This window comes from Molothrus aeneus, chromosome 4 (assembly GCF_037042795.1).
Source record: "Molothrus aeneus isolate 106 chromosome 4, BPBGC_Maene_1.0, whole genome shotgun sequence".
Lineage (NCBI taxonomy): Eukaryota > Metazoa > Chordata > Aves > Passeriformes > Icteridae > Molothrus > Molothrus aeneus.
In genome coordinates, this window is record NC_089649.1 from 40,260,836 (window position 1) to 40,280,154 (window position 19,319).

Consider the following 19,319-nt stretch of genomic DNA (forward strand, 5'->3'; position numbering starts at 1 on the left):
TAGGGGTATTCTTCAGGTCATCTAGTTCAGCCTCTTGCTCAAAGCAGGGCTTCCTTCAAAGTGGAGTCAGGTGGTTGAGGGTGTTGTTAAGTCAAACTCAGAAATTCCCCAAGGATGAAGATTTCACAGCCTCTCTTGGCAGGCAGTTCCAGCCCTTAACCATTCTCATTACGAAGCTGTGGGGATGCAGGCTTGGGTGTCTCATTTTTTACTTCTGGGGAAGATGCAGATTAATTCAACACACCAAGCCTGTTTGTTTTTGATCTAGAGCTTTTAAACTGATGCACTCTAAGAATAGTGAATTGCTTTTAAATCATTGTTAGGATTTTACTTGTTGGCATCTGTTTTGATATATTGGAGCTGCAAGAGAGTGTTGTGTAACTCATGATATGTTGAGTTCTGTTACCTTATAACATAGTTGACATACATTTACGGTTTTTTTCTCCTCTTTGTAATCGGAGTCTGCATTCTTGGCTGAGATGAGGAGCTTGCATCTCTCTGGTTTTTGCACCTATCTCTATAAAGAGCTATTATTTTCAGCTGTCTTCAGAAAAAAAAGAAACCAACTGTTGTAATGTGGGCATCAAGCTGCATAGCTCGAGGATTGTATTATTCATAAGAGAATATATACTCTATAGAATATAGGGTCTGAAAGTAGTTGATAATCTAGTTAAAACATGAAATTGCTGTTATGTGTGTTCTTGAAGGGAAAATAAAAGTGGGAAGGTATAGGGTTTTTCTCATGTAACTCTCTAGCTAATCAGGAGCTTCTAAAATAACATAGGTCATTGAAGATAAAGTTATCCAAAAGGTTATATCACTTTTCATGTCTCTGAAAATTATTTTTCTTTCTGTATGAACACTACTATCTCTTGAAGAAAGGGACTTGACTGCAGTGCTAATGAAGTGTAAAGAACTAAAGCTGTCACTGCTGCAAATGGTATTTTCAGGAACAAGAAGTTAGTTTACTTGATACCTCATAGCAAATGTCTTCAAAAGCCTAAGGTGCTGTCTGTGTGAGTTACGATGAAAGTGTTGGGAGAGGAGGTGTTTATGTAGTCTGTCTGGTATGTCTTTTCCAAAATATATCTGTGGGTATGTACTTTGGGAACATATTTTTAAAGTAAAACCAATGTGTTTAGTATACTTCCCTTACTAAAGGGAACTTGCAACTGGTCAATTACACCAGTCATTCCAAACACGTGTCAGAAAAACCCATCCGTGTACTGTGCTCTGCAAGTTTTGACCAACTAACTGAGAAACTGTTTTTAAAATATTGTAAGAAATATTCTAACATTACTGTTACTAATTTTATATATTCTTAGAGAAAACTTTGTGGTGTATTTTTCCAAGGCTTCTTTTTTTTAATATCTTTTAATACGTGTTTGTACTAGTAGTAGAAATTAAGTCTTCTCTGTAATATAAACCTGGAAGTTGGAATGGATTGTGATGTAGTGAAATATGACCACACTTCTGTTCACCTAAGGTTAACCTGGTGGGTCACTGGATCACCATTGCAGGGGACAAAGGAAACAACAGCTATGTACCTGGTATACTTAAATTTTTTTGTTGTTCTCTGATCCTGTTAAAAGCCACTTGAACTCAAAGTGCTTGAACTGAATTGCCAAGCATGGACTTTGCCTCAGAAAATGGGAGCACAGCCCCTGAGTTTTGGTAATCTCTTGTCAAGAGAAAAGGGTTAAGACCCTATTAGGTAGGAATCAGGCATTTGGACTTTTGAGAATCCCTGGATACACCCTTCTGATAACTGCAGGACCCTGTGTGTTTGTAACAATCATGCTGCTAATCATATATTGATTCTTATTTTTTTGTCAAGTAAGTGAGTATCTATCTGTTCCTACATAGTGTTAAAGGGAAATCTAGTACATGAAGAACTCCAACCAGCTATGTGAGTCCAGGCTGAGAAAGGTGGAGTGTGGCTCGTTAACAAAACCAGTTGATGATTTAAAGATTTAGCTGTATGAAAAAAATTTCCTTTAGATAGTCCTAGTAAGTACACTATTACCTAACTTTTACTAAATACTTAATTGAATCTGAAATGCTGAATAGAAATACTTTTTTCCTGATAATATAGTATTATTTGTATCTTAAAGGATATGCAAGTAAATCCTCAATTTATGCATAGTTTTGGTTTTATAATGATGTTTCTTGAAAATATGAATAGGTGTGCTGATCTTGCATCCAAGACTTCAATATTCATCTTCCTTAAGTAGTCATCTAAAGCTAGGGAAGATACCTTACACTTGTGTTCACAGTTGTTTGTTATCAGTCATTAAAATGCTGCATAGTCATTGGTTATAGGGTTAAAATCTTGTTTGCTCATTTGTTCTGGAGAGTTAAAATATTGACTGCAATGTAAGAAATTGAACTCCACTTGGATTATTAATATCTCCCCTAACTGATGTCTCAAATGAGAGCATTGTCACTTAAAAGTAGTGCGCTGCTTTAGCAATCTACTTATCATGAACTCATATCCACAATAGAATTGCATATAATGGATAATGTCAGAAATTTGGGTGGGGAATTAATAGCTGCAATTTACTTTCTGGTTATGCTGCCTTTTCTTTCTGAGAAAATACATGTGCTTTGAAAAAAACATTTATTGCAGATACACATTCTCAATCGGCAATTAAGTTATGTTTTCTTTTTGTGTGTAAAAAGTAATAAATTTAGTGGAGATTCACTTGGCAGTGTGGGAGGGAGAAAGCAGAGGTCTAGTTCTACATTTACTTCACTTTACCCCATCTCCTTGCCACCTGCTCTTCAGCCATGGCATTGAGAGCTTGCCCTCCAGTTTGCTGCTGTGACTTCTCCATAGCTCCAGCCCTGCACATCACATCCCACTTTCCATCTCTTCAGTCAAATACCTCTGTTTCTTTGTCTTCAAAATATCTTAGGGCTTAACAGTACAATAAGTCAATCACTGGAGTATCCAGTACCCCAGTACAAGATCAAAATACAATTCTGAGTTGATAGCAATTCATTCCTTTGGGTTTCTTCTTTTTTACTTCCCAGAAGCACTTTTATGTTGACATGTGTGTCTCTTATTCATGCCATTCTGACATGGTGCAGGACAGGGTGGTCTTGCTTGCACTTGCCTAAGCTCACTCTGGCCAGTTTGGCAGATGTAGCAGTCGTTTTTGTTGAAGTCAAGTTTGTACCATTAGGCAATAGAGCAGTGCTCCTCTCTGCTGCCACTGTTCAGATAATCATTGCCTTGTTAGCCTAGTAAACATTTTTAGTTTGAGTGCTGGCAGCTTATCATGTCAACTATTGACAGAGGTAAATTTCCTTCTATATTAATGCAGCAGGAAAATTGCCAAGCAGGCATTTTTCTGCATTTTTTTTACAGAAACCAGCAATGGCTACAAACTGAGCCTTTTGGGTGTGAGTCTGTGGAGTTGGTCTTAGAATTTTTGAAGTAATCAGAAGTTAGGAATTCTAAAAACAAATACCTAGATAGACTTAATAAGAGGTATTGTAACAAATTAAAAAATACTTTTTTCTCTAAAAGTATAGAATTGATGCCAGCAAACTGTTTTATGACTTTACTGTACATGATAATGGTTAACCTAAGTCAGCTTTTCTGGTTGAAGATATCCATTGTATGTTCTTCTCTTGGGACATTCCCTTTTCCTTATGTATTAGAAGGGTGACAGAGGCATGTGGCTTTACTGCTTAGGGAAAGAGCCTATTTTAAAATTTGCCAAGGTGATTTGAATTGGCATAGTCCAGAAGGTTTGGTTTGTCATTGGGGTGTTGGTTTTTTTTAGTTTGTGTTTTTTTGTTTCATTTTTGTTTTTTCATTTTCCCCCTCGCCTTCCCCCCCCCCCCCCACTTATTTATCTCTTTGTGCCTGTGTCTAATTGAAAAATATTGTGCAATCATTTACTGAAGTCTTCCATTTCTGTGACTCACTAAATTTCCTTATTTGTGTCATATACTATATGGCATAATTACAGAATTGATCCAGGAAAAAAAAGGAAAATGCCTTTGCTTTTGGAGACTTCCTTTGAGTTTTCAGTCACTGATGTAAAGGTTGGCAAATAGTGGTCAAGTTGAATAGACTTAGAGGGTACCTCTAAGAAATGAAACCTCTCCTAGACTAAAAACCACCTTAAAATCACTATCTTATTTCTGTTATTTATGTATTCATTTTTTGACAGCATTAATTTTAAAATTTCATAAATCTAATATATAATACATTTAGATATCAAAATCAACTACAATAGACACAAAGTTTAGGAAGTGAGAAAATGAGAGACTGATGCTGGCAGGCGCAGTCTTGCTACTGTTTTCCTGTGGTATCAGTCATGGACTCTGTAGCAAACATGTTATAAAGATTGCATTAAAATACATGAAACTTACATAAACTGAGAAACATTCTTTATTAATATTTAGCTTTAAATGGAAAGTCTCACTTGCCATTATACACATTTTATTCCATAATTTTTTAATGGTCACCTTGCAGCATGGATAATGTAGTTTTTAAATGTGGGTTTTGGACTCTTAATTCCTCTTTGTTACAGGACAGTCTGCCATACAAACTGCAGAAATATTTAGCAAACACCTGGAAAAGGATGACAAGTTTAGATTCAGGAGACAGATGTGTTTGAGAGACCTGGTTGAGTCTGCTCCTTGTTTCAGTAGTTTGGATGACCTCTGTTACTTGAAGGGCTCCAAAATTGGATTGGCAGCACCATGTGCCAGATTGAGTGGCTATTGCCTCAAAGAAAAACCTGGTTGCTGCAGGTGTTTACCCAAGGTGCAAAGAAGATTGCTCTTTCCAGTGGTGCAGACTTCATACTTGTGTTTTAAAAAGCATCATCTCTCTCCTGTCCCTGCAGCTGTGTTATTACACTGTTAATTGATTTGGGCTCCTGGACTGGATCTTTAAGGTGTACTGATAGTGTTTGTGGAATATGACAGAATTTTACTGACCAAGGCATGAAAAAAATCAAGGTTTCTGACAGGTTATATGGAAATTAGCTCTGAAACAGCTGATCTGAAGAAAGAAAAGATATTTCTGTAGCTTGAGAGACTTATCCATGCAGAGTTTCAAAGTCAATCTTAGCCCAGTGGATCTATCTTTAAGAAGTTGCCATTTTAATTGACTGTGACACATGGTAGGCCACCAGCACCCCAGTTATTCCCCTGGTGTGCTGTTCCACTTGGTTCTGTCACTTCAGGAGCAGATTCTAGCCCTCAAGCTGGCAGAGGATCACCTTCAAGAACAAATGGGAGTCATGTACAGCTGAAATAATGGCTTCTGTGTCACTTACACTATTACCTTTGGTTCTGACATGTACCTGGTGGGAAAAAGAATATGCTTAAGTAGTGCCATAAAATATTTGGTTTTCTGCCATAAATTGAAAGTAGTTAATAGGGAATAAGTGTCTTAGCTCTAGCCAACTGAACCACTTGTTGCTATTGGTCTGATGGTATAATAACTCTGGCAAGTTCTGCGAGCTGGTAAAAATAGTGAATGTCTCTTTATGTGAAGACTTTTCAGTTTATTGAGAAATTTCTAGGAACAAGATCAAGTTCCATTGTTTAAACATATTTTAGTAGTACATATCACTGAAAAAACTTTCAGTATGATTTTTTTAGTCTCGCTGCAGAGTTTCTTACTAATGTGTTTGCTTTCTAATGGATAGTTTTGGTTGGAAATCCGTGGGAAAAAAAGCACTATTACTCTGACTTAAGCATTTTAGAACAGCTATTTCTACCTTTAAAAGAGGTAATTTCAGAAAACTGTAACTTTTCTAGTGTTCTTTCTCATGGAAATATGTTTAAAGATAAGTATCAAGAGTAACTAGAATATGATGCAGAAAGAAATAATCTGAGAACTGAGAATTCTGTTCTTTCTTGGCAGCATCTAACCCAGTCTGACCAAGAACAAGACTTCTCTGACCATCTAAGCCAGTCTGACCAAGAGCAAGACTACTCCCATAGCCATTGCTGTTAAACTGTTCAGGCCCTTGACAGCTGGATCATTTACTGACCCTTCTCTTCATGTGATTTCTTCTGGGATCAAACACAGCAGTGCCATGCTGAGCATTTCCCAAATGCAGGAGGACTGAACAAGAGACAGGCTTATCTTAGATTGACGACTAGATTGATGGTAAGCAGCACAGAAGGTTCAAGCCTCATGCTAGCATAAAATCATTTGACAGATAGAAATATTTGCTTATGAATTGAAAGAGTAGGTAATAATAGTGTTTTTTTATGATTACATTACATGATATTTTGTGATTACATAGACTAATAGCTAGCAGATGGCAGAGTATACATTTTACTTGTTTACCAAGTTGATGGATGGCAGTGATTGAAAAACATTTTTTCCTTGTTGCATTACTCTAAAAGCTTGTAGTGGACAGGCAATTTACAATATGAGTCAACAATAATTTGTATCTGCTCTGGATTTTGGGGGGCATCAGTAATTCTCTTTATTTTATTTGACTTCTCTCAATGATATTTTCTTCTTAGAGGAACGGGGTAAAAATGAAATCTACTTTGAAAGCCAGGTCTTTAAAGGGATGCATGTGTGCTTACAGTCTTCATGTACAAATAGTGTCTATTTGTATGAAGAATAAATGGTGGGAGGTTTTCTCCACTGTTCTATTTCAATGTTTATCATATTACTTGGACATTTTGATGTAGAGAGATATGCTCTGTCTTTTGTTTAGGCACCTCAGCACAAATCTACATTGCTATATTGCATGCTACCAAGAAAGTTAAAACTATCCAGTCACAATAATCATTGCAGTGGTTTTCATCCCTTCTTTTTAATTGGTATTGACTTACTCATATTATCTATGTGTATGTTTTAGATGTATCTCCTCTTCAAGTGTTGTTTGGTTTTCTTTCTTAGGTGCAATGACTTGGGAATACTTCATAGCTGTGCGGTTGTTTCATGAGTAGTAGACCTAAAACCTGACTTTCTTTCTAGGTTCATTGCCTATGTATTTTAGTCCCCACCGTTAGGGGCTCTGGCTCCCTGCCATGTTCCTCAAATATACCATTCATTTTAGTCTCTTTCAATGGTTTTTGTGTGTGTTAGGGATGTCATGCTTGTGGTTTCAACAAATAGAACATGAATTTTGGTTAGTAGTAGAGTGACTTTTCTTCAAGGGAAGAGGGGCAAAGCTGTGGTTGCTCTTCCTTAAAGAATCACTGTTGGGTCCTATTGTTTCTGTTAGGTTTCTGTTTTCTGTGAAATTCATATCTGAGACATCTAGTATCTTGCAAAATTTGATAGAACTTGGACAACATGGTTCAAATTTTATGACTTTGTGATTAGTCATCTCATAATAACATTTTTTTCTGGAAAAATCAGGCTAAAACACTTAGATGGAGCCAGAATGTCATTTCTGCTTAAAGAATCCAATAAGACCATGGATTTTTTCCCCTTGGTAAAAGAGGAAGGCAAATCATTGCAAGAATTACTGTGACTGGACAGGATAAAACATAACTTGAGATACTATTTTCAAATAACAATACTTTTGCCTTTCAGCCAGAGGACGCTTCATAACATATATGCCTATTTGTAACAGAAATATTGAATCTGTTTAAAACTGTCCCTTGAATTTCCTTTTTGAATTTACACACATAAGACCTGAAAATGCATTCTATATGTTCACTTTTATATCAGTCATGGATAGATCCACCAAGCCTCTGTAATTCTGCCTTACAACTACTGTCTCTCAAAGAGTTTTCATTACTCCAAACTGCTAGTGGCCTTTCAGCAGGAGGAAGCCCACAATATTGTCTTATCTTGTGTGATGTGGGGGGAAAAAGTATATTCAGATAGTTACTGGTTTAGTGAGCTTGTTTGTCATTGGCCCTATTCCCAAGGTGCACTTTTTTCCTGGGCAGTAATTGATCAATTTTTTATTTCCTTCATCTTCTGCTTTTCCCCACTGCATTCAGATTTTTGTGGCAAATATAGATGTCATATATTTGTCATATATGTATATATATGTCAACAATTACTGCCTTGTTCAGCTTCCCTACCCTTGACTGAATTTTTATTTTGCATTCTCCGCAAAGTCCAAGTTTCAGACCAGTATGATAATGTGACTTTTTCTGGCTTGTATCAGTAAAGATGAAATGCCTTTGGTAGTGATGATAACTCTGGTTGCAAAGAGGAGAATGAGAAATAAACAGTAGAAATCTTGCTACCAAGGCTCCAAATTGATTTTTGTATGGACACCTGACTTATGTACAGAATCTCACTGGTAAATGCTTGAGGTCACCAGGACAGGAGAAGAGCAGGAGTAGACCTGCAAGAAAGAGCAATGCTTGTCTGTCCTCATACATTTGTATTGTGCTCTTGCTGGGAGAAGATGAGTGCTTCAGCAAAAAGTGACTGTAGAAACTGAAGTGAACTGAAAAGTGACTAAAGAAACTACAGCAAAAACAGTTTCCATGTCTGGATTCACTGTGTAATGCTTGCTGGATTCAGATGAAGCCAGGTTATGGGGTGAGGATCACGGTTTCATGAACGCTGTCAGAGTCCCTGCCTGGGCTTACACCTGCCTGCCTGAGTGTTAGAGGGGATGAATGCAGATGCAGGCAGGGGAATGGACCCACCTTAAAATTTACTTTATGAAAGTAAATATTTAACTTAGGTGAGCCTTGGTAACAGGGAGACCCTAAACTTTGGGATGGGACAAGGAGCTGGGCACAGACCTGGCTAGGAGTAGCAGAAGATAGGGTTGCTGCCCTTGTGTAAAGTTTCATGAAAACTAATCTTAGTCCTGTTGTGGAAATACATATCAACCTTTCTGGTTTAGAAGATGACAGTGATTGACATGCAAGTCCTGTTAATGTGCAGATCCCAGAGTTTTGTTAGGATTATAGATGATGAAGTAAGGGATGGGTCCTAATTAAACAATATATAGAATGTACAGTTTACTTCAGTTGTCTTTGCTCAGATTTTTACTTGCAACATTGATTCTTACTTATGCATGTAGTCTGCAGACTCTTCCAACAGTGTGATACTTCCATTAAGCATCATCAGTATTTGCAAACAGGAGATTCATTCACATTGGGTAACAAATAATTTGTTCCTCAGAACTGTCTCAAAGAATATGTTGCAGCTTTTTTACCAATTGATCTGATTTGTAAGGCGATGTATATATTGATCAAATTTCAAAACTGAACCTCTGTATTTGGGGAATGTAGTGAAAGTTAACCACAGACTGTCATAACTGATGTGCTACATGTTTAGTTACTGAAGTGTGAAGGCTTCTAAGAAGGCTATGAACTTTTACCTGGTGATTTTCCAGAACCATCAGGAGGTGGTCTTCAAAAAGCCTTAAGAGCCAAGGGAAGCTCTTAGAGAGGAGGAAAGTGCTGTTGTCTGCTCAAAGCTTAAGCTACTGTGCATGCTTACTCCCAGATTTGCAAGCGTTGGTTCAAGTACCCGCATCTGCTGATTTGTGTGCTGCTACTGTGTCTGTGTCCAAGGAAGGTGGTTCAAGAGTATCTCAAAATAAGAACAAAAAGATTCAGGTTTTCTGCTAAAAACTGTGTGCCATTCATGATTTAGCAATAGATTTTGCCTCTGTATGTTTCATGGTAGTGATTTTCACCTCTTAACCATTTACTAAGTGATACAAGTAAAATTTGATACTTTTTTCTTCATTTCTGATTTTGCTTCGGCTTTTAGAGAAGAGAACCTATTTTATTACTGCCTCTATGCCAAGGAGCATGCTTTACCTTCTAACCAAAACCAAAACTGAAGGTATTTTAAATGGTGCACTACTCCATCATTGTTTTCATACATCACTGTATCAGTCTCTTCTAGTTGATTTAGGATGATTGCTCTTCAGATTTGTAAATCACTGCTTCATAAGCCTCAACAGTTTTGGGGTGGTCATGGAATTGGTGGGGTTTATTCTGTTTTGATTTTAACAAAGCAAAAAACCTGTTGTATCTCTTTAGCAATTAAAAAAATATTTACTGCCTGGCAAATGACAGTGTTTAAGCATCTGATTCAATTTAGAAGAAATAATTTACAATTAGCTTAGTGTTATGAAGTTTGGAATAGAAAGTACTCATATATTGTTTTTTAGTCAAAAAGCACTAGGTTCAATAGCAATGCTAACACAAGGCTTTGAGATGGTATTTATGAAGGGTTGGGGGAAAACAAAAAACAATATGAGAGAAGAAGTAGTTCATATCTCCAGGAGATATATTTTCAGTAACAAAAAAAACTTTGTTCTTTCGAACATTGTTTTTGTAGTCACTTTTCAAAATTAGGCTATTTGTGGTAGATTTTAATGGAATTGGCATATTGCATGCAGAAAATAGAGTATATTTGTAGCAGTGTAGGTATATTAAATTATTCCAGCAAATCACTTTAAAGTATGAAAATTGTACAAATAACACTCAGCCCTGCACTTAAAAAAAAGCTATTAGAAGATTCTACTGTTGTTGATCCCCAAGAGTGACTAGAAAGAATGAAGGAAAAAATTGTTTTTGTTTCCCCTCTGTTTGTGTCATCTGTGGACACCAGTCCCCTCTCCCCTTGCCAAATGACACTGATTTGTTTACATGTTTTGATTAGGAACCCAGGCATGATATGGCTCATATTCTAGATACTATTGTTTGTCAGATAGGAGCAGACATCTTGCTCAAGGTCACAAGAAGAAAAATCTGTTTCATGATGCTGAATATAAAATTTTTTCTCTCCACTTAGTTCCCTCTTTACCCTGTAAAAAGCCTGTTTGGAAAATTAAGTACTATCCATTTGTATTAGCAGTTTTCTGTGAGAAAAAATTCTTATAGTTAAAAGTAGGATATTGATTGGGATAACATCCCTATACATAAAACATTCACTGACATATCTTCTGTATTTCCAGTCTATCCCTTACAGGGAAGATCACACTTCTTCCCTTTATTTAAGAATAAATAGTAATTTTAAAAAGCACTCTTTCCCTGCATACACACTCTCACAAATGATTGACTGTATTTGTTTAGATCACTTGCACTGTCTTGGGGAAGCTAGAGGGAAAATTGGAAATGCATCTACTGTATCTCTTGTGTAAATTAGTTTTTTGATCGTTTTGATAGAAGATAATTGCTTAAACATGACAGTTAATTTGTGTTGTGTTCCAGTGTAGAAGCTTCAGAGAAAGTGTGTTACAGCATGTACAGCTGACTTTACTTTCAATTTTCTTGACTTCATACCAGAGGCATTTTTATCTCTGCTAGAAGTACAGTACGTATTTTTTGCAGTATGCTAATATAGCAATCTGTGCAGGGAATAGAATCTTGCTTTTAATCTTAATTTAGAAGTTACTGGCAATGACCATGTCTTTGCTATAAAAAATTACAAAATTGGGAAAATGTAATATTTAATGCCTGACCCTCAGGGTCTTGTAATCTAGCTGAAATCAGTTTTTCCAAGCAATGAAAAATACACTTAAATCTATTTTTTATCAATAGTTTATAGGAAGGTTAAGTTAAAAGGCTTATTTTTAGCACCTTTATATTAAATATATTTATTTGTTATAGTACATGGATAATTTTTAAAAAATATAATTTTTGCTTCATAATAAAGCCCCTAGTATTCTAACCTGGGATTATAAGCAGGCATTGGCTTTCAATGAAATAGTAAGTGAGTGAATAATCATATTGATAGTTCTGGCTATAAAAGAAGAAATCCAGGTGTTCACTATTGGTCCGTCCAAATCAGTTCTCAAATCCTGGTGTCTGACATAAATTGAAGTGAAGCAATTAAATTGTAACATAATGCTGTGTCATTGCACGTCAGTCTTAAATTGTGCTGGTACTCTAAGTCATTTGAAGAAACTTGGAAATCTCCGTGGAATTGATGCTGTTATTAATGAGAAAGTAACGAATCACTGTATTTTTGATCACACTAAGATGTTGCAGAAGAAATGGAACAGGAAATATGAAAGTATCTGAAGGAAATAAGCAAGGAGCTTCTGTGGTATTGGCTCTGTGTCCCTGCCTTGCTGTATCTTGCTAGACAAGGAAAGCTAGTGGCATTCCATAACAGCAAAAGTCTGAGAGGATGAGAATGTGCTGATGACCAGACACTGACTTACAAGGAACACTTTCACTGCTGCTTTGTTATGAGAAACATAGCCAGCCTTAATTGTTCTTAAGGCCTGAAGCAATTGCATGAAGAACAAGTGTAAGGAGAAGTGTTAAGCTTGAGAAAGCGCTGATAATTTATGCCCCTTGTTTGATGTTTGTCAGTTTGGGTTTCTGATTTACACCATTGCCCAGAATGCAGCCAGCGACTCTGATGGGGCAGGTTGTGCTGCTTAACCCAGCTTGGGCTCCTGGCAGCTCATGGCTCCTGATATCTCATGGTCCTGGGGTAAGCCTGGTGGCTCTTCTTCTCTCCCCTGCCCACAGTGAGCATGCAGTCAGCAGGACACACTGAGGAAGGGCAGAGCACTTCAGCATTTGGAGAATAAGCACTGCTTACCCTTGCTGTGATATCTTCAAATTGCTGCACTTGTGAACAAAAGCCTCAGTACTGGATATAATGGTATTTTATATTATCATAAAAAGTGTGTTTAATGGTGATTTGTTTGCTGCTGTGGCTGAGTTAGTGAAGCAGCACCTCTGCTTCTTTTCCTGAAGAAATTTATTCTCAGGTAGGTTTTGGTTCCTGGCCTGAATACTCTGTGCAAATATCAGAGTGCTGCTGTCTATTAAAATATATCATTATTCCACTTGGTACCATAGCGTGATAAATATGAAGTAAAAGATTTTAAAAGTACCCATATATCTTCCCAAGAGACAGATTTTTGCAAATCTGTCTCCATTTACTCTCATTAGTATTAAATCAGTACAATTGATAACAAATGTCAAACTGTAATGTTTCTGGTGAAGCAGACCATCTGCCTGTTTTGTAATATGAACATTTATGCTTACAATCAGTATACTTCAACAACTGGGCTGGAAATGCCAGGTAGTAATGTCTGTTACTTGAGGTCTCTGAATGCATTATGTATATTGGAACCATATTTAGTTCCATGCATTCTGGCAAATGTAGTTATTAAAGTAGATTTCTTTCTGTGGATTGCTTGCCTCCCCTGAAAGTACCATCCTTCTCTTAGCCTGTTTTATCTCTCTGTGATTGATTGTTTCTTACTAATGTATTTACTTCTCAAGCTAGTTTTCTCTCTTTGAATAACTGGAATTTTTGAAGGCTGACTACCAGCTAAAGTAATGTGATATTCAAACAGAATTATCTTGCCATCAACTTACCACTTTGTTTTGACGGAAAGTTTTTGATTAAAAACAAACAGTAAACCAACTAAAAATAAAAATATCTGTGAAATTCCTTGATTAAAGCTTTCAGGACTGAAGAATAATTTGCTTTTCTTCTGCAGGGAGCAATGGAAAGTGAAAGATGACTTATATTTCAGATGACTGTTCAGTTGTCCTTCCCATGTGGATGGAGGTGCTTCTATTGGATGGGTGGGTGATAATGGGCTTCAGTCTCTTTGGTTTCCCATAAATCTGATGTCTTTGTCAGCAGTTGAATCCATGTTTGTAGTCTGACATCAGCAGTTCTTGGTTCACATGGCCACTCTGTATCTGTGTGTTGTCAGAGTGGAGTGAAGCCACCATGTTAAGGAGAGCTGGACTCAGAATGTTCCTGTGCACTTTGGGTCCTGCAGCACGGATGGCACAGTGCAACCACAGAAGCTGCTGTGGAAGAAGCAGGAAGGGCTTTAGCACCAGGCCACTATGGTGCTAGGCTGCCCAGAAAATAGGGAATGCCCATCTGGACAGTACATTTAATTAGTAGCATGGCTTCATGAAAATCACTGGCAGAGATTAAAAAGATTGGGAGAGGGATATCTCTGCTGTTCCAATTTTTTACTCAAGCCTTTTTCATTGAAGAAAAGAGTCTTTGATGTCTTTGACTGTGGAACCTATTGAGATTCTGGTACAAAATAGAGAGATTGGGAGTTTTTTTGAGATAAGCATTACTTTTTCTGGAAGGAAACTGGAGAATTGTGGTATATTAATAGTAAAGCTCTATATGTTATGCAGGCATTTTTTTCAGCCAGAAACACTGTAAATAAAATCAGTGAAAAGATGTTAGATGCATTCTTTATTCTGTTTTACAGTAACCTTTTCAATTTGAATATGAAACAGTTGCTAACGTTATGCACTTATAACAGATAGAGAAGATTTGCTGATTTATTGTGTGATACATAAACTGATCCCTGTACTTACTAGATTTCTTTCTCCATTGTAGTTTAAGAATGAAAGATAATTGAGTTATTATTTTGTTTTTCAAGATCTGATGACTTGAAATAATATTTGATAAAAAGAAACTTGGGTTTTATTTGTTGTTGTGCTACTGGTTTTCAAACACTGGCAAAGCTATTTTCCTACTTGTGGCATATGATGCAATCTGTGTTTTTAACAAACTTTCCCTGTTTTGCTGGTTTATTCAGTGTTTTCAGAGCAATATGTTACATTCCCAGCTTTCATGTTTGGCTTGGAAACCTGCACTGTTTAAAACTTGAAAATAAGCAATATTCATTCATTCATCTTGGTTTTTTAATATAGTACTGCAAGATTATTCTTAGGGTATTATGTCTTAGCAACTACACACCTAATATGTAGGTACATGTATAGTGTATATTCTTGAACATTTATTTATGTTAGGTTTTTGCATAAGTACTTAGCACATGTTTGTCATTACCAGTTGAGGCAAGGATAAAAATCCATCCTATAAAATACAAATATCTATGTTCTGTAACATATTTGTATTTCTGATTTATCCACTAAGTCTTGGTCTGGAAATACAGCAGAGATGTCTTGTGTACTGAACATTAACAATTTTTAGATGCTTCAAAGCATCAAGATTTTTAAGCAGAGGAATTCAGACAGTGAGAAAAATCAATTGAACAAAAATTTTGCTTGAGATTACTGTAGTATTTGATGCCATTATTCTAAGCAGAAGGCTGGGTAATGTGTACATAGAGTTACAATCCTACAATAACATCAGAGCCTGCATATTCTGCCAAGGCACTTAGTAAGTAAGTATCCTGCAGAATCTGTCTTCATGTTGAGGAAAGTAAGAGGCAGCAGCCATGCAAAATTACAGCAGGTTTTAAAGCTATAGAACTTCTTCAAAGGAATTAAAATGTTTTAAGTCACAGTGTATCATATCCTTATAGAATACTTAAATGTAGTAATATTAGGATATTATGTATTATGTGCTCTGTGCATATGATGCATCATTGTGATTTAAAGCTTTTAAATCTTCATTTATTTTTTATCTACTTAGTGTTGTTTTGGTTTTTTTTTATTCTTTCAGTTCTCCTGATCTCAGTAATAAAAGGCAGCTTCTAGTATTCTATTTTGATGTGGGTTTTTTGGAAAGCAAAGTTTTGGCAAAAATATGCAGGAATTTCAGGTTTACAGGCATGCTTCTTTAGATGGCCTCTGCTTAATTCACGTGAGAACTGCGAGACTGGAGAGACCTCTCCCATTTTCACCTCCAACCTGTTTGTAGGACATACCAAACAAACATAGACCATAAATGGATGTCACATGTATCTGTTTCCCAGGCAGTAAAGCAACCCCTAATATTCAACCAATATCTGCATAGTAAAAGAAACCCAAAAAAACCAAAACAAACCCCCCAAAATTGTTTTTTACCAAAATGTGCTGTTAGTTAAGGCTTCTTTCTTAACAAAACAAGTACTCTTTTCTTACTGTTTTAAGTAGGTTTGAGCAAGTTGGTAGTCATTCCATTTTCTCATAAACTGGTTTTTACTTTTATGTGATTGTATTGTATATAATAAATAACTGTTATGTGTTTCCTGTGATGACAACTTAGTTGCTTCAGATATTATGCATATTCTATCAAATCTTTAGTTTCAGAGAAGCTGGAGGAGGTGATCTTGAAACTGTTCAGGCTCTGAGCAGAACCCTAGGCACAGACTGAGTTGCTAGTTAGTCAGATGCTTAGAGAATTTTCTAGTTTGTTCCTGAAATGTGCAGCACCATTTGTAGCTGATATGTAGCTGACAAGTGATATTCTTGCCTTACAATTTTTATCTTGTTAGGTAATTCAAATAAATGGGTAAATGTACTCAGTATCTGGAGTGAGCTTTCTGCCTGCTGCTCTGCTTTCTCAGAGTCGGCTTAGATTGCTCAGTTAATAAAAGTTTTAGATGTCATGTCTCTAGAAGGCCCAATATAAAATTCCTCCAGCTAAGAATCATTTTTATCATGAGTTGTTTCATAGTAAAAAGAGAAGTCAGTGTTAGACTTTACTCATAGTCTTAATAGTTGTTAGGTCAATCTCAAATGTAATTTCTTAACTCAGGATAATGGTGACTGCTCTGAGAAACTATGTGCAGTCTCTGTGCCGGTATTATTTCTTTCATTTTGTCTTCCTTATATAACCACTGTATTTCTACAAGTCTTTCATCCAATTGCCTGCCCTATCCTTTTATTGTTGACATTTTTCTACACATCTCTTAAAAAATAAAAGGTGTGTATTTGTTCATTTCTTACATGACAAGACCCCTGCTCTCTCAAGTCCTTCTCAGAAGGGTCACTTTTTGGCCATTTGCTCTTACCTATACACAGGATCTAAATTATGCTGCTGAGTGACAATTCTGTGCTTGTGATTTTCAGCTGTACATATTCCTTGACACCTTTAATGACTCTTCTCTGTTCTCTTTGCCTGCTGGTTCTGACTTTCCCTCTAAATACTTTGCATGAATGTGTTTCTCCTGGGGACAAATCAACTGTTCTTCTTGTATAGTTGCTATTTAGACTTTCCATGAATAACCTTGGTAGTGTGTTTGATCCTGAACTTCTCACCTGATACTTTTCCTCTACCTGGAAATGTCATTTACTATATATAACGTTGGCATTTTTTTTGTACCCTGTGGTCTGAACTTCCTGTCTTGACAGTTTCATTTCTCTCCATCCCTTCTTTGTCTCTGTATTTGCAGTGTATGAAAGAAGCATTCATTCTTTTTCTGACTGTTCTTTAACTTGGCTGGCTTCCAATTAATTTCGGGGATCAATATGAAACCATTCTCTCTTACTCATAATCTGAATATGCTGTCTCGTGTATTTTACTTTCAGTGTTTTCATTTTAGCACATCATGAGTCAGTGAATGAGTTACATGAGTCAAATGAATTTTAATTGGAGCTTGTGTCATACATATTGCTTAAAAATATTTTAAGGCTGTTTTCTTGTAGCTACTCTATCATCTTATTTAGGTGAATAATTTTCTTAAAACTTCATTTTGAAGTTGTTTGTGGTTGTTCTCATTTGTTAGATTTTAAAGTGAGAGTACATTTTTTGTGATTCATATATGACATTTCCTACAGTCCTTCAGTGTTTGGATCTTGCAGTAGGGTGGGAGCTGCCAGTTTGCACCACGAGCAAGGGCCATGAGACAAGGGAGCGACTCCCGAGCTGTGGTGCTGTGTACCCCGAGAGCTGAGCAGCAGCAACAGCTCTAGCTCTGAACTTGAGTCTTACCTATATTGACATTGAATCACCTGTCACATCTGTAGAGCTGATAGAATGTTCCTACCATCAAATTCCAGCCAAAGAAAGTGTGGGGCTTTTTTTAAAGTGTCAAGGGTTGAGGCATTTTGGAGATTGTTGAATACAGGCAAATGGTTCATTAGCATGTTGTTGCTTGCTACAGCTGCAGAACTTGGGAAGGGGTGATCAGTTATGCAAAGGTCAGAGCCTATTTGGAGGCTTGTGTTTGTTTCAGTCAAAATGTTTTAGCTTCAAATGTGAACTAAGGAAAACCAGTTCCTTCCAAAATGGTGTTTACGTGTCATGACAAATTCTCTTAGACGTCACTGACTGACCAGAGAGTAGCTCTGAAAGCTATTATGTTTTGAAGTTAGTTCTGTCTAAACCTTTAAAAAGTGTTTGCAAATTTTCAAGTACAAATGACAGATTTTATCCAGAAGCCTTTGAGAGACATTAAAGTCTCCTACTTTGTTTGAAAGTTGAAAATTTTGGTTTTTGTTGGAACAGTTTTCCACTTTAATTTTTGCCTATCGTATACAGTATTTCAATATTTTATGCGTATGCTGAGATCTGGATGGGTTTTTTTCAGATGTAATTTAGTATCTCCTTAGCAGCCACAGAGCAGGTAGGTAATTATTAAGAGAAGTTTTTGTTGGGATTAGTCTTCTAATTTTCAAAATGAATGTTCTCCTTTTAAACAGAAAAGTAGTTCAAGCATCCTTAACACAGACCCTGCAAGGCTCTGACAGTAATTACTTTATTATTTAGATATAAAGGCAAGAGTGATAAATTATCCTTAAGACCTGTCTTGGAATTGTTGGGAGTCAAAAATTTCTGTCATAATAACAGTATGAAATTGTGATATCTCTGTCTGCATAGGCATACAGTTATTATTTTCATTAACCTTACCTGCATACTTACTTACTTTGAAATAACATTTTAGTTTTAATATATGACTAAGATTAAGTTAGTTTGTATTGTAATCTGGAAAATTGTTTTCTGTTGACTTTACATTTTGGTGTAAAGGGGAAAAAGCAATTAATTTTATTCTGTTTTCACTATTGGTCTAGAATGGGATATTCTACATGTGAATACTGGCCTAGAGGGAGAAGACAGTGGTTAGCTGAACCTCCCTTATTCTATTCTGGAAATTGGTATCTCTTGCTCAGTGACAGCCCTGTTTTGTTTCTGAGATAGGGTTTTTTCTTCCCCTTTGCTCAATTTCTGGCTTCTTTGTGTTTTTTTCTCACCTTATTCTTCCTTCTTGCTGTCTCCCTAACACAGTTGTTCTGGCAGTCAAGGTGGCCCATCACACACATCCAGGTAGCCCCCTCTCACTGTGGGATTTGGATTGGTGGATGCTCAGCTTCCCTGGCTACTTGCATTGCTCCTACCCAGTGTCTGCCCTGTCCTGGGGAACACATCCTCCCTCCTCCTGGTTTGTAAGTGGCATATTGCAGGTGGCAGGGTTGCAGACACCAAGCTTTGCTCCTTGCCATCACTTTGTCATCAATAGTGTAAGCATCTTCTCAGCTCTGGAGAAGCTGCTCTTGTCCTTCACTTTCTACTGCACGTAGGAGAGCTGCTCCTGCAGCCAGCAGCTGTGTGTGTGTTTTCTGTGTTTCCATCTGCTGGAAGATGCTGTCACACACAGGATCACTGCAGGATCTTCAGCAGCTGTGCTCAGAACAGTGCTCTGCCTCCTGGCTAAAGACACCTCAGTATTTTTCACTTCCAAAAGTTAAAGGTGCTAAATGACTGT

The 19,319-nt window shown here is 36.8% G+C and overlaps 1 protein-coding gene across 1 annotated transcript in view; it reads left to right on the plus strand.

Moving 5' to 3' along the window:
- The window catches only part of TENM3 (teneurin transmembrane protein 3), a 1,295,372-nt gene that overhangs the window by 939,079 nt on the left and 336,974 nt on the right, over nt 1-19,319 (plus strand). Inside the window, exon 10 of the mRNA XM_066548306.1 lies at nt 5,897-6,145. The gene's annotated coding sequence lies outside the window, so the exon portion shown is untranslated. The remainder of the gene's footprint in view (nt 1-5,896; nt 6,146-19,319) is intronic.